Below are 12448 nucleotides of genomic sequence, written 5' to 3'. Positions count from 1 at the left end.
CTGAATTCACTCGCGATTAGTGAGTACCTGTGTTTTTGAACTTCCTTGATGTGCAAGCACTGTACTCATACTCAGGATACGAGAAGCAGAAGGCCCAGCAAGGTTAGAGTCTAAATGGAAAGAATAAATAGTGAAAGAAGAAATGAAATAGAGAAATAGATACATAAATAAACACATACACTGTGAAAGAATAAATGGGATAAACAAATAGTGAAAGAATACATTGGAGTCTAATAAGAAAGAATAAACAGCGAGCAAGCCAAGGAATCAAACATCGTGGCGGGCTCCCTGTCCCCTCCAGGCATGGTCTCCTTGGAGACGGTCGCAGTTAAAAATGGCGGAGTGGAGTCTGAACATCACAGCGTCTAGCGCAACTGACTGAGTCTCACCAACCTCCAGCAATGCTGAATGCTGCTCTGGACGTTCTCCACTTCAGATTCCCTCCCAACCATCTCCCGCCCTCCTCCAGGCTCCGGACAGCTGACCCGAAGTGGGCTGCGTGAACAGATCCCCTTTGTCCTTTGCTTCCATCAGTTGGACTATTGGGCAACTCTTGGGTTACGGACAGGGCATCCAAAGGAGATTCAGGAGCAAGGTCAGGCTCTGGTCCTCCCTGCTCTTTCCCTATGAGACCACACTAGCTGGTGTAGGAGTCTCCCCTTTTCTGGATTCTGGTGCCCGGTCCCTCAGACCCAGGATAGGAATGGTTTCCTCTGTACTTGAACGCACAGGGCTTCCACATCCCCACTCAGTGCACTCCCTTACCCCTCCTAAGCCAGTTTCCCACAGAGTTGTGAGTAGTCCTTCAGTAAATCTTAATGACTTGTATCTGAGGATGCCGTCATTTGCTGGATGCAATCTTGACTTTATAAATACCATACACACACACAGAAAAAAAATACCATGTACAGAGTGGAAAATTCTAACGCAAATACCCTGTGCAGTCTCCACCTCTCCTTGGATGTATGTTCTTCCTTTCTCTTTTATTCTTTCCTTCCTTCCTTCCTTCCTTCCTTCCTTCCTTCCTTCCTTCCTCTCTTCTGTGTCTTTACAATAAAGTAGCCAAAAGGTGACAATGTATAGTATTCCATTTCCTTCAATATGTCACATCCACATGCAAAGGATTTATCAGAGACACCGTGTTCTCTTAGTAAACCGTTTTTATTTCAGCCTCCCCGAGTACATGATAATCAAAGTGTTCCAGTCATTTGCACATTGGAAAAAAAAAGATATAGTAGGTTTAATCCATCTAGACTGAAAAATGTTTTCCTTTGTTTCAACTCAGATACTTAGTGGGGGGAATAAGGAAACCTGCAGTCCAGTGATTAAATAAATGGAAAAACAGTAGGAATGCGACTTTTCCCCCGACTGCTCTGTGAAATAATGTATTTTGTCTTGTTTCCCACCGATTTGTGAATTGTGTATTACTCCCATGCTTAAACTCACTACATCGAGCTTAAATTAAAAATAGTTCCAATTCTCCAGCTCTTGATGGAATTTGAATTGACGACTTGACTTCTGCTTACTTTTACCAACAAAAGCTTTTGTGCCGCTGTCGTAATTTTATCTCGTAGCGTTGTTAGTCCAGAAAACGCCGTGTGTGACATCTGATTGTGTGAATACTGGCTTTCATACCAGGCAGGTTTTCGCCAGCCTAGTCCAGGCATGAGAGCCATGGAACCAAGAGGAGGGCTGACAGTGGAGAGGTTTATGTCTGCGGGTCACTATGAAGGGAGAGGCTCTCTTTTATTTAATGGTGTATATTAACTGACGCTTCCTGTATACCCCTCCCTGATTGCATTTCTCTGCTCTCCTACCCCAAATATGTGCACTGTTTTGAACTGTTGTTTGCTGTTCCTCTTCACACCTTCATACTTTGGTAACAGAGTCGTGCATTCCAAAACAATTTTTGTTTTGCATAGTTTAAATGTTTATAAACACAGAGTGATACCATATATCTTTCTGCAACTCGGGCTTGGAATTTATCCTTAAGGCAATGGGGACTCCCTGTAGATATTTCAGCTGGAAAAGGGACTTGATGTGGCTAAGTTTCCTAAGAACTCTGTGAAATATTTTAGCCTAAGAGAAAGATGAATCAATGGAGATTTGAGAGGTTGCGGAATTTCCTTGAAGCCATGATTTTGCAGAATGAGGACAGGAAATGAACCAAACTCCAAAGCTCTTGCAAGGACTTGGGGGAAGGGCAGGTTTGAGAAGAAAAGCAGATGGAAAGAGCTGTCTGAGACTCAGTGACCTGGATGTCTTCAGGGGTATTGCTGGCTTGGTTCTGGGTTAGAGTCAAGGAATCCCATTTCTCTGCGTGTGTCTGAGTTATCTGGTGAGATCGGCCCCTGGTGAGGGGGTGGTGGAGGGAACATTCTCCATCCTTGAAGCCATGCACATCAGTAACAGGTCCTGGAAGTAGGAGGTTTTGCCCTCTTCTGTCTAGAACCTTCTGACACTGGAGTCGGTCTGTGCTGGTACATCTATTAGATGGGCTGGGGTCATCCGTGAGGCGTTCTGTTTCCTGTAGAGTTCAGAAGAGCCAGCCTCCCATTGTCTGTGGATTTCATCTGTGGCTTTGGTCAGTCTGCTGTAAAGGAGCTGATGGTGGAGGGTTCCTATTTCAGAGTTCATGGTTGCCGACACCCAACAAGGTCAAGCTGACTGTACTTCCCACTTCAGAACCTCCTTGGTAATGATCCCTTGCTCGGAAATTCTGAAAGGAACCTGATGGTTTGCAATTCTGACAGCGCCATCAAAAACGATCACTCTGACAAATACGAGGATGGAAAAATCTTTAAAAATGCATGCAGTCACATAAACCGGAGTACCTCCTGACAATGAAATACAGTGTGGTTGCAAAAAGGATGACAAAGTGCCTTATGCACTGGTCTTTAAAATCTCCAGAAAGCTGTTAAGTTAAAACAAAAAAAGGGAGGAACAGGAGAGTTTGTATAGTATGCTACTTTTTGTTTAAGAAAGGGGAGTAATAAAATAATTCTTTTTTGAATACAGACACATTAGAAGCATACAGAAGGAATGGCCACAGACGGAGTAGAGGGCTAAGTAGGTAGACATCTGTGTACATGACTTTTAATGTAATTGTTGTTTTGAAACCATGTAAGTTTTTACCTATTAAAATGTATTTCAACAAATAACATTGCTATTTAATCAACATTGATTTCCCAGAGTTGATAATTATGTTGTGGTTATGTAAATGTTAACATTAGAGAGTGTGGGGTGAGGGAAACAAAAGGAAACTATTATTTTTGCACCTTTTCAGTAAGTCTAACATTCAAATAAATAGTTCAAAGTAAAAAGTATTTTTTTTTTTAAAGATGATACACAAACAGCTGGTAAGCCCATGAAAACGTGTTCAGCATCATTGGTTATGTGAGAAATGCAAATTAAAAGCACAGTCAGACACTATTTACCTAGCAAATAGAATGGCTAAAATTTTTAAAAAATGACAGCAAACATTTTATGGGAGAAACTGGCTCTCGCATGTCCAACAACATTGGAGTAAGGTAGACAGTTCTTACAACATTAAATATGTCTTTTGACTCAGAAATTCTGCATTTAGGTGTTTATCCATGAAAAGTGATTATGTAAGAACAGTAATAACAGCTTTAGTTACAATTGCCCCAAAGCGGGAAGAACCCACAGGCGCGACAGGCGAAGGGGTGAACCGTCTGTCCTAGTCACACAATGCATATGTTTACTGTGTGTTCCTGCACTGCAGGCGCGCTCAGCAGGCCCAGGGAACAGACTGCTGACACGTCCGCCAACGTGAATGGAGCACAGACATAACCATGGAATACATAAATCATACACAAATAAAAGAAATAAATCCTAAATAAATAAAAGAATAAAAGAAACCTGACACGGAAGAATTCACACCGCCCTTACGCGAGGTGCTAGAGCAGGCGAAACTCTCCTCGGGGGAAAAGAAATATCAGCACAGGGGATCCTCTTGTTGGAGGATCGACTGGGACGAGACGAGAGAGCTTTCTGACGGGATGGAAATGTTCTGTATGGTACTAGAGTTCTGGATTATGGAGCTGTGTCCACTTGTCAAAACTGTGCAGTTAATTCTTGTGTCTTTCACTGTATGCATACTTTATCTCAAGAAAAGAACTGCAGAAACGATAACTGCATGGGAGCTGGGTGCGGGCAGATATATAGATGAGACTGGCAAAATATTGATCATTGTTGAAGTGGAGAGAGAGATTCCTGGGATTTCACGACATCATTTTCTTCACTTTTTATATACTTGGTATTTTCCGTAGTACAAGTTCAAGATAATTTTAAAAAGAAAAATGCCAGTTTTTCTTTAAAGGGAAGCAGTCGTTTGGAGCAATAGCTGTTTTGTTTTTGTTTTTGTTTTGTTTTGTTTTTCTTATTAAGATGGGAGTTTTATGGTGTGTTTTTTGCTGACAGGAGTAATAGGGTCCTGGGGTTGAGGAGAGTATTTGGCAACACAAGATGTTGCCTGATGATATTGAATATTAAAACAACATCTTAAAATGTGCAGCGATAAGATCGTCATAAAAGAACATCAGGAGCATTGAATCCCAGGCTTATGGAAAATGCTCGGGAAATCTAAACAGTATTTTGGAAGTAGCTTTTGGGTAAGAAAGTCAAGCAGACCCAAGCCCATTAGTGAAAGCAGATGGTATGTTAACTGATATAAAAAGAGACCAGGACTACTTCAAAACCTGGTTTTCCTTTGCCTTTTTCTGCACAAGAAAATGGTATTTACCTTTCAAAGGTTAAAGCAAATAGGGTTGGGAAGGATTGAAGCCTTTGATTAAGTGAGAAAACAATGAGAGGACACAGCTTTATAAAATAAATTCAAACTCGAGGACAAAGGCTGTTAGCGGGTTTAGCCACTGAGTAATCATGGTTCACAAGAGAATATGGAAAAGTAGGAGATGAGTAAATGTTGACTCGGTTTTTTTTTTTTTTTTTTTTAAGGCGAGGATAACATTCCGGAAATTACAGACTGGTCAATTAGATGATAATCCTTAATGTTCTACATGAAATCTTCTAACAAATATCTTGAGAACCCATGATAAATGAAATAGTGATTTCTAGAAGCTCCAAGGGTTTGTTTGCTAAGAGGCAGTCCCTACCCTACTAGTTAAATGAAAATCTGTGGGTCTAATTTGTCTGATGGTCAAATGTGATTTGACAATTTTCCCCTTGGTCTTCTGGAGAAGATGCGAGTATAAATGAATGCCGGTAAAGCCAGAGATTTTCTGCAACTCTTTATTTACCCATGTTTGAGCAAGGCTGGTGATCATTTTACCACCCACTGCAAGACTGTGTGTCTGGATCTCACATGTGGAAAGGGGTCCTGAGGCTCATGCCTGCACATGACGTATTTCTGTCTGCATCTATGCCTGTGTTTAGATATCCATCCACATCTCTGAGGCTCCATCTACCTACCTACACATGATAAAATTAAACCACCTTCTTCCTTATTTGCACATTAAAAATTAACCACTTGCACTTCTTAAGGAATGGAGTGGCGGGATTGTTTGTTTGAATGTTCTGTTTAAGGCTATCGAAACACTTTCCTTCTACTCTTGCTCTTGCAAATCATGCAAGATTGTATCAGCAACGCCTTCACCTTTTTTTTTTTTTGGCCGCTGTGCAGCGTGTGGGATCTTATTTCCCCAATCAGGGATCGAACCCTCACCCCCTGCAGTGGAAGTGCACAGTCTTAACCATTGGCCCGCCAGGGAAATCCCCTTCCAGTCTTATTAACTAGTGCATGCAGAACGAAAGTTATCACATGCTTGCTGATTCCTCATCTTGCAGAGCATCAAGGATGTCTGAGCGTCAGTTATCTGGGGGGAGGGGCAGGGAGGAAGAGAGGGCTGCACACGGGGCAGTATCAATAGTGGCAACCTGGGGTCATTACTAGAATTAGATTTAAGCAATATCTTTTGCTTTTCATTATTTTCTGTCCTAAAAGTGAAAATCTAAAGTCATCATTAGAGCCTTCTAGATATGAGATTAAGGGCCACCTGGCTCTTACTAAAAGGATTTGTGATGGTTTTTTAAGAAAAAGAAATCAGTTTAATGAAGGTGCTATTCTAAAGGACTCCCCTACGATGTGGAGAAAAGGGATACAATGAAATGCGATACTCTGTTCACATACTGTCAGACATCAAAGTTGTATTACTGTGTGCACGTAGCCCCTTAGCTGATAATCACCGATGAGTTAGAAAACCAGGCGACTCACGGCAGCACATCTAACTCCCAGCAGTGTTAATGAGCGTTCCCAGTGATTCTGCAAAGATAAGATTGAAGCAAATTGCTGAGAAAATACTGACATACTCACAGCCGTCTCAGTTTTTTTTCTCCATTAACGTTGTGCTACAATTTTAAGAACCACCTCTCTTGGGACTTCCCTGGTGGTGCAGTGGTTAAGAATCCACCTGCCAATGTGGGGGACACGGGTTCCATCCCTGGTCTGGGAAGACCCCATATGCTGCAGAGCAACTAAGCCTGTGAGCCACAACTACTGAACCTGTGTGCCACAACTACTGAAGCCCCCACGCCCATAGCCTGTGCTCTACAACAAGAGACGTCACCGCAATGAGAAGCCCACGCACCACAATGAAGAGTAGCCCCAGCTCACCACAGCTAGAGAAAGCCTGCGTGCAGCAACAAAGACCCAACATAGCCAATTAATAAATAAATAAATTTATTTAAAAAAAAAGTAGCCATCTCTCTTTAGTTAGCCATTTAGTGAGGAAAATCAATTCTGGTTTTAAGACACCTTTCCACTTCCTGCCCTTTTCGCTATCTTCTTACTTGCACTGATTGTTTTTGGGTGTGTGATACCATTGGCAGCCTTCAAAAAGATAACTTAGCACATAATTATGTGATGTTTGGAGCAGTTCTCTATAAAGTTTTCCTCGGTCGTGCAAACTGTAATCTACTGGAGAAAAGCAGTGGTGTTTTGAGCTTGTTTGATAATCTCAGTCTGAAATAAAATTATGATCGAAATGACTAATAGATAGTTTATAATAACAATCTGAATCGTTGATATGATGATGGAGAGGTTGTGAGATTCAAGGTCAGAAGAGCTGGGCCTTTACCAGCTCTGTGACCCTGGGCAAGTCACCTGCTTCTTCCAGCTTCAGGTTTTTTCCTCTACAAAGGTGGGAGAATGGTAATCACTTTATCCAAGATAACGCATGGGACAGCTCCATGGAGTAGCTCTGGATGAACTTCTTAGCTTCCATTCGTGCTTCATCACCCCCTTTTCCTCCCATCTCCTTCCTTTCCTTTCTTGTTTAAATACCTTGCGGGACACTTGGTCCTGTCCAAAACATCCATAAGACATTTGGACCACATCCAAGAGTCCTCGATATTTGGTCATATTTGGTCCTGTCTAAAAGGTCCATGGAGACAGTTGGTCCACACCAAGTGTCCTTGATATTTGGTCATATTTAGTCCTTACCACAATGTCCGTAGAGACAATTGGCGTACACCAAAAGGTCCTTGATATTTAGTGCTGTCCAGAACCATTTGGCATGGACCAAATATGCTCTTGAGTGTTTTAGACAAGACCAAATATCAAGGATCGTTTGGCACGAAAACAAATGTCTTAACGGACGTTTTGGACAGCACCAAATGCCTGCTAACCTAAATAAGATTCTCTTCTCTTGCTGCCCTGAGAACAAAAACTTCCTTAGTTTGCTTCGGGGGCAGTCTTTCAGAATTCACATCTTGACTGCATAATTCGTAAACCTATGGGCCTTTTGACCTACCATGCATAATTGGGTGTTCAAAAGTATCAGAAAAGCAAGCTAAAGCCAGATACTTCAAAGACACAGAACTTACGCATTTGATTTTGATTTGCTGAGTCCAATGTAGGTGGAAAGTCTCAGGAAATAGAAATAATGAGGAGAGTTAGGATAGGAGAAAAATAATAATAAAAGAATTAATGTCAAAATGTAAATATAGGGGCATTAACAAAGAGAAAACACTTATAAAAATGGGAAAATTAGTGTTAGAAGTAACAATGCAACAGACTTTTTGCTTAAGATCCCCTGGCATTCTGCAATCAATTTCTTGTAGAATTTCACTTTCACGCCTTTATTAGCAGGATTATGACCTGAATAAAATGTAAATTGAAATTTTTCTTAACCTTAGGCAGAGGATGAAATACTTTCAAAACATGGGATAGGCTGATTTGTTTCGTGGGTTTGACCAATAACAGAAATAATGATTTCTGGGCCTTGGTGTTTATTCCTGACACACTCTAGCAGGCTTGGGACCGTGAGCCACTTTATACATGTTAAGCTAGGACACCACCACAGCTTCTGGTCAAGCCTATTGGAGTTGCTGATTAGAAATGCTGAATGTCTAAATTTAGAAATAATCCGTTGCATTACCTTTGTACCCTTGGATACTGAAAGTGTGAGTCGGTAGTCAGTCAGTGTTCCTGTGATGGTTAATATTGTGTGTCAACTCAAGTGGACAATGAGGTGACTAGATATTTGATTGAACGTTATTCTGGGTGTTTCCATGAGGGTGTCCCAGGTGAGATGAACATTTAAATCAATGGGTTGACTGAAGCCGATTGCCCTCCGTATTGTGGTGGGCCTCATCTAATCAGTTGAAGCCCTGATGGCACAAAAGGCCAACCTTCCCTGGAATAAGAGAGGACTTTGTTGTTCCATGGTGTTCAGACTGGGACCTTGGCCCTTCCTGGTTCTACAGCAGCTCCTAGCCTTTGCATTTGAACTAGGAAATCAGCTGTACAGATTTTGGATTTCCCTATCTCCATAATCATGTCAGCCAATTCCCTATGGTAGTATATATATATTATATATATTCTGTTTCTCTAGAAAACCCTGCTTTGTTTCTCTGGAGCTACCTTCTCAACTTACACAGACATGATAAAAATGGGTTAAAGTCTTCTCCAAACACCCCCAGGTCATAGGTCAGTTTGGCAGCATTCCGTTAGCATGAATGAGCCTTCTGGACCACTTTGGAATGCAGTGGCAGAAGTCAGACTTTCTGCTTAGGAACAATGGTCACTTCACTGGTTATCTTCATATTGTGCTCCTTGACTTTCGTTTAAATCAACAAACCTAAGCTCAAATCCAACATGCATGAGACAGCTTATTATCCTGTAAGGTTCTTGCATAATTGCCTTGAGTTGTATAAAGAAAAATAACTCTCTGGGGGTCTTGGGGAGAGGGTCTGACCTGGAAATATACAGGGGTCAAGGTCAGGCACACATCATCTTTTGAGAAGCTGCTGAGAAATTTACTCTTTCATAGTGAAAACAAAGAGAGCCTTTCTGTTCATTTTTTTCCTTGCAGTCAGAGCCTCATCAGTGCCATGAGAGGCACGGCTGGACTGACCCCAGGAGAGACACAAGAGCTTCTCATTAGGGGTCAGAGAACTTTTTCCGCCAAGAGACAGATAGTAAACATTTCAGGCTTTCCCGGCCTGTGTCTGTCACAGAGGATTCAGCTCTACCATTCTAGTGCAAAAGTCACCAGGACATTTCATACACAATGAACATGGCTGTGTTTCGATAAATCTGTGTGTGTGGGCCCTAAAATTTGAATTTCATATAGTTTTCATGTTATAAAATTGTCTTTTGGCTTTGGGGGAAGACTATTTAAAAACGTAAGACCCATTCTTAGTGCACAGGCTGCACAGAATCAGGCACAGCAAGCTGGACTTGGCCCCTGGGTGCAGTTTGAAAGCCCTGTCCTATAGAATCAGCTTCACTGGGACTTTCCATGTGCAAGTATTCACCGAGGAAAGTCGCTTTCCCCTCCCTGGACTGAATATTATAGAAAGTTCTGAATTTAACAAACACCCCTGCTAACATTTTATCCACATCTATATTTATATAATTAATTCAGTATAACAATAGTAAAAAGAATGGTGGAAGGAAACATTACATATATACATCTATTACATATATATATATTTGTATATGATATCAGTATTTCATTCTTACTCCTCTCTGAAAGGTACCAATCAAAGCCAGTCATAAAACACTGAAGTTTTAGCCAGATCTCATTATGAGAAACATTATAAAGATAATCGTAGATTTGTGTGTGGGGTGGGAAGGGTTTCTGCCTGGTCTGGGGTGGGTCCCTGAATTGATGTGGGTTTCAGGCTTTTCGTCACTAGAAGAGGATATTGGTCTAGTTCAAGTGTAGGCAAACTCCTTCCTACAGGGTCAGACAGTAGATGTTTCAGGGGCCATCCCATCTCTGTTGGAACTATACCAGCCTGCTGTGGTAGCGCTCAAAAGAAGCTAATATGGACAGTATATAAATGAGAGGCAGAGGCTGGGTTCCAATATAAAACGTTATTTATAGAGATAGGCAGGAACGCACGTTTGGGTCCTAGTTTCATGACCTCTAGTTTAGTTGTTCTTCAAATACCGTCAGGGACCTGGAAATCAGAGGAATGTTGCGTCACTGAAAGAGACCACTAGAAGAGGCCTGGCAATGCTTTCTTCCTTTTACTTTCTAAGAAGTCAATCTGATCCACATTTTATGGATAGAAAAACTGGTACAGAAGGAGTGCTAGTTGCATGTGGTAATTATGCCTTTCCTTAACTCATTTCTTCCATAAGAGGCATCAGGGGACTTCCCTGGCAGTCCCGTGGTTAAGACCGCCTTCCAATGCAGGGGGTGCAGGTTTGATCGCTGGCTGGCGAGCTAAGATCCCACATGCCTCATGTCTAAAAAACTAAAGCATTAAAAAAAAAAAAAAAAAAGAAGCAAAATTGTAACAAATTCAATAAAAACTTTAAAAAATGGTCCACACCAAACAAATCCTTTTTTAAAAATTCCAAAGAAAAAAAAGAGAGGAATCAGGAGCTCAAAAAATTGATACGCTTTCCTAAAAGAGCAGTGACTCCCTTGGAGGCAACTTACGGAGAAGCATTCCCTACAGTTCTTTCCTTTCTTGTTTGTTGCGTATGGAGACGCGATGCCTTTTATTTATTTATCTTTTTGAAGTTTCATGTGTTATTTATTGAAAAGAAAGAGATCACATCAACTAATCAGCTTCAGCATACATACATGCAGTTCCCAAGCCTCTGAGTGCAGGATTTAAAGAAGAGGTTATAAAACCAACCCATTAACAAAGGAGGTTCCTGGAATGTTTGGGTACAGTTGGGTTCTACTGAATACAGGTTGGCCACCCAAGTGGACCCACTGTGGGGGCTTACTGGCCCATTTAGGATGGGTCCAACAGAGTGATTTTGGAATATTTTACTCTAAGAGTCAGGATAGTTTACTTGCATTTATTCAAGCACTCTGTACAGTGAAAGTGGGAAGCGACTCTCTCCAGGGACAATTGTGAATTTCTGTTATCTTCTTTAGTATCTCTTTCTCCTTCAACATGATGTCAAGTATGGGAGGGCAAGCACGGGCTTTTGAATTAGAACCAAAACAGGAAAGAAAATGTGGATGCCTTTTAAGTATTGTCAGCAGCAAACTTCATGTGCAGCATTTTCTGTCTCCTTTCCTTTACAACGTAAGCAACGTGTTAAATTCCAATTACCATCCGAACAAACCAGAGTCTTCCTCATGTGGAACTCGTGTTTCCTATTTCATTATTTCTCACATGGACTGTTCCAGGGAAAATAGCTTTTAGAGGTCTATAAATTCAGGCTACATGAAGCGAAATGTCTAATCATGAAAATCTCGGGAAATGTATTTGAGGTCTCCTCAGAAGGGGCTTGAGTTCCTTGAAAGTGCTAAGGGCCATTCCTGAGCCAATCCGCCTTTAATGAGGGGTTCTGAGAACCCTCTCCCATACAAGACAGTCTCCGTGGAAAGGCTTGGAGCCTCCGTGAACGCTGGTGTGGGTTTTGTGTAGATGCGTTGCTGGATGGAATGGTGTCTGCATGACTTCCATGCGTTGTGGCTTCCAGGGAAATGCCCTGTGAGGGGGGACACTGTTGTAAGAAAAACACACACACAGCAAAACAGCTCCCGGAAACTGCTGAATTAACAAAAATTAAAGGAACTAAGAACAAACCCTTTTACGTAAATGAGCCATGAGGACAGCAGTCCTGTGTTAGCTTGGCACAGCGCGGTGCAGAAAATTTCCTGGATGCATTTTCTTTATGAAAGAGCTCAGGGAGAATGTCTTCAGGTGTTTTAGGCAGATGGTATTGGGAGATCTTTTCTCGAATTGCCTCCTCAAGAAAGTGGCGCTTGGGACTTCCCTGGCGGTCCAGTGGTTAACCCTCCACGCTTGCACTGCAGGGGGCATGGGTTCAATCCCTGCTTGGAGAACTATGATCCCACATGCTTCAGGGCATGGCCAAAAATTAAGAAAAAGAAAGAAAGAAAGACAGAAAGAGAGAAAGAGAAAGAAAATGGAGGTTGTAAGAGTTGCAGCAAACCAGTCTATAGATTAAGTTATTAGCGTC

This window comes from Hippopotamus amphibius, chromosome X, assembly GCF_030028045.1.
Source record: "Hippopotamus amphibius kiboko isolate mHipAmp2 chromosome X, mHipAmp2.hap2, whole genome shotgun sequence".
Classification (NCBI taxonomy): domain Eukaryota; kingdom Metazoa; phylum Chordata; class Mammalia; order Artiodactyla; family Hippopotamidae; genus Hippopotamus; species Hippopotamus amphibius.
This window is presented reverse-complemented; position numbering follows the sequence as displayed.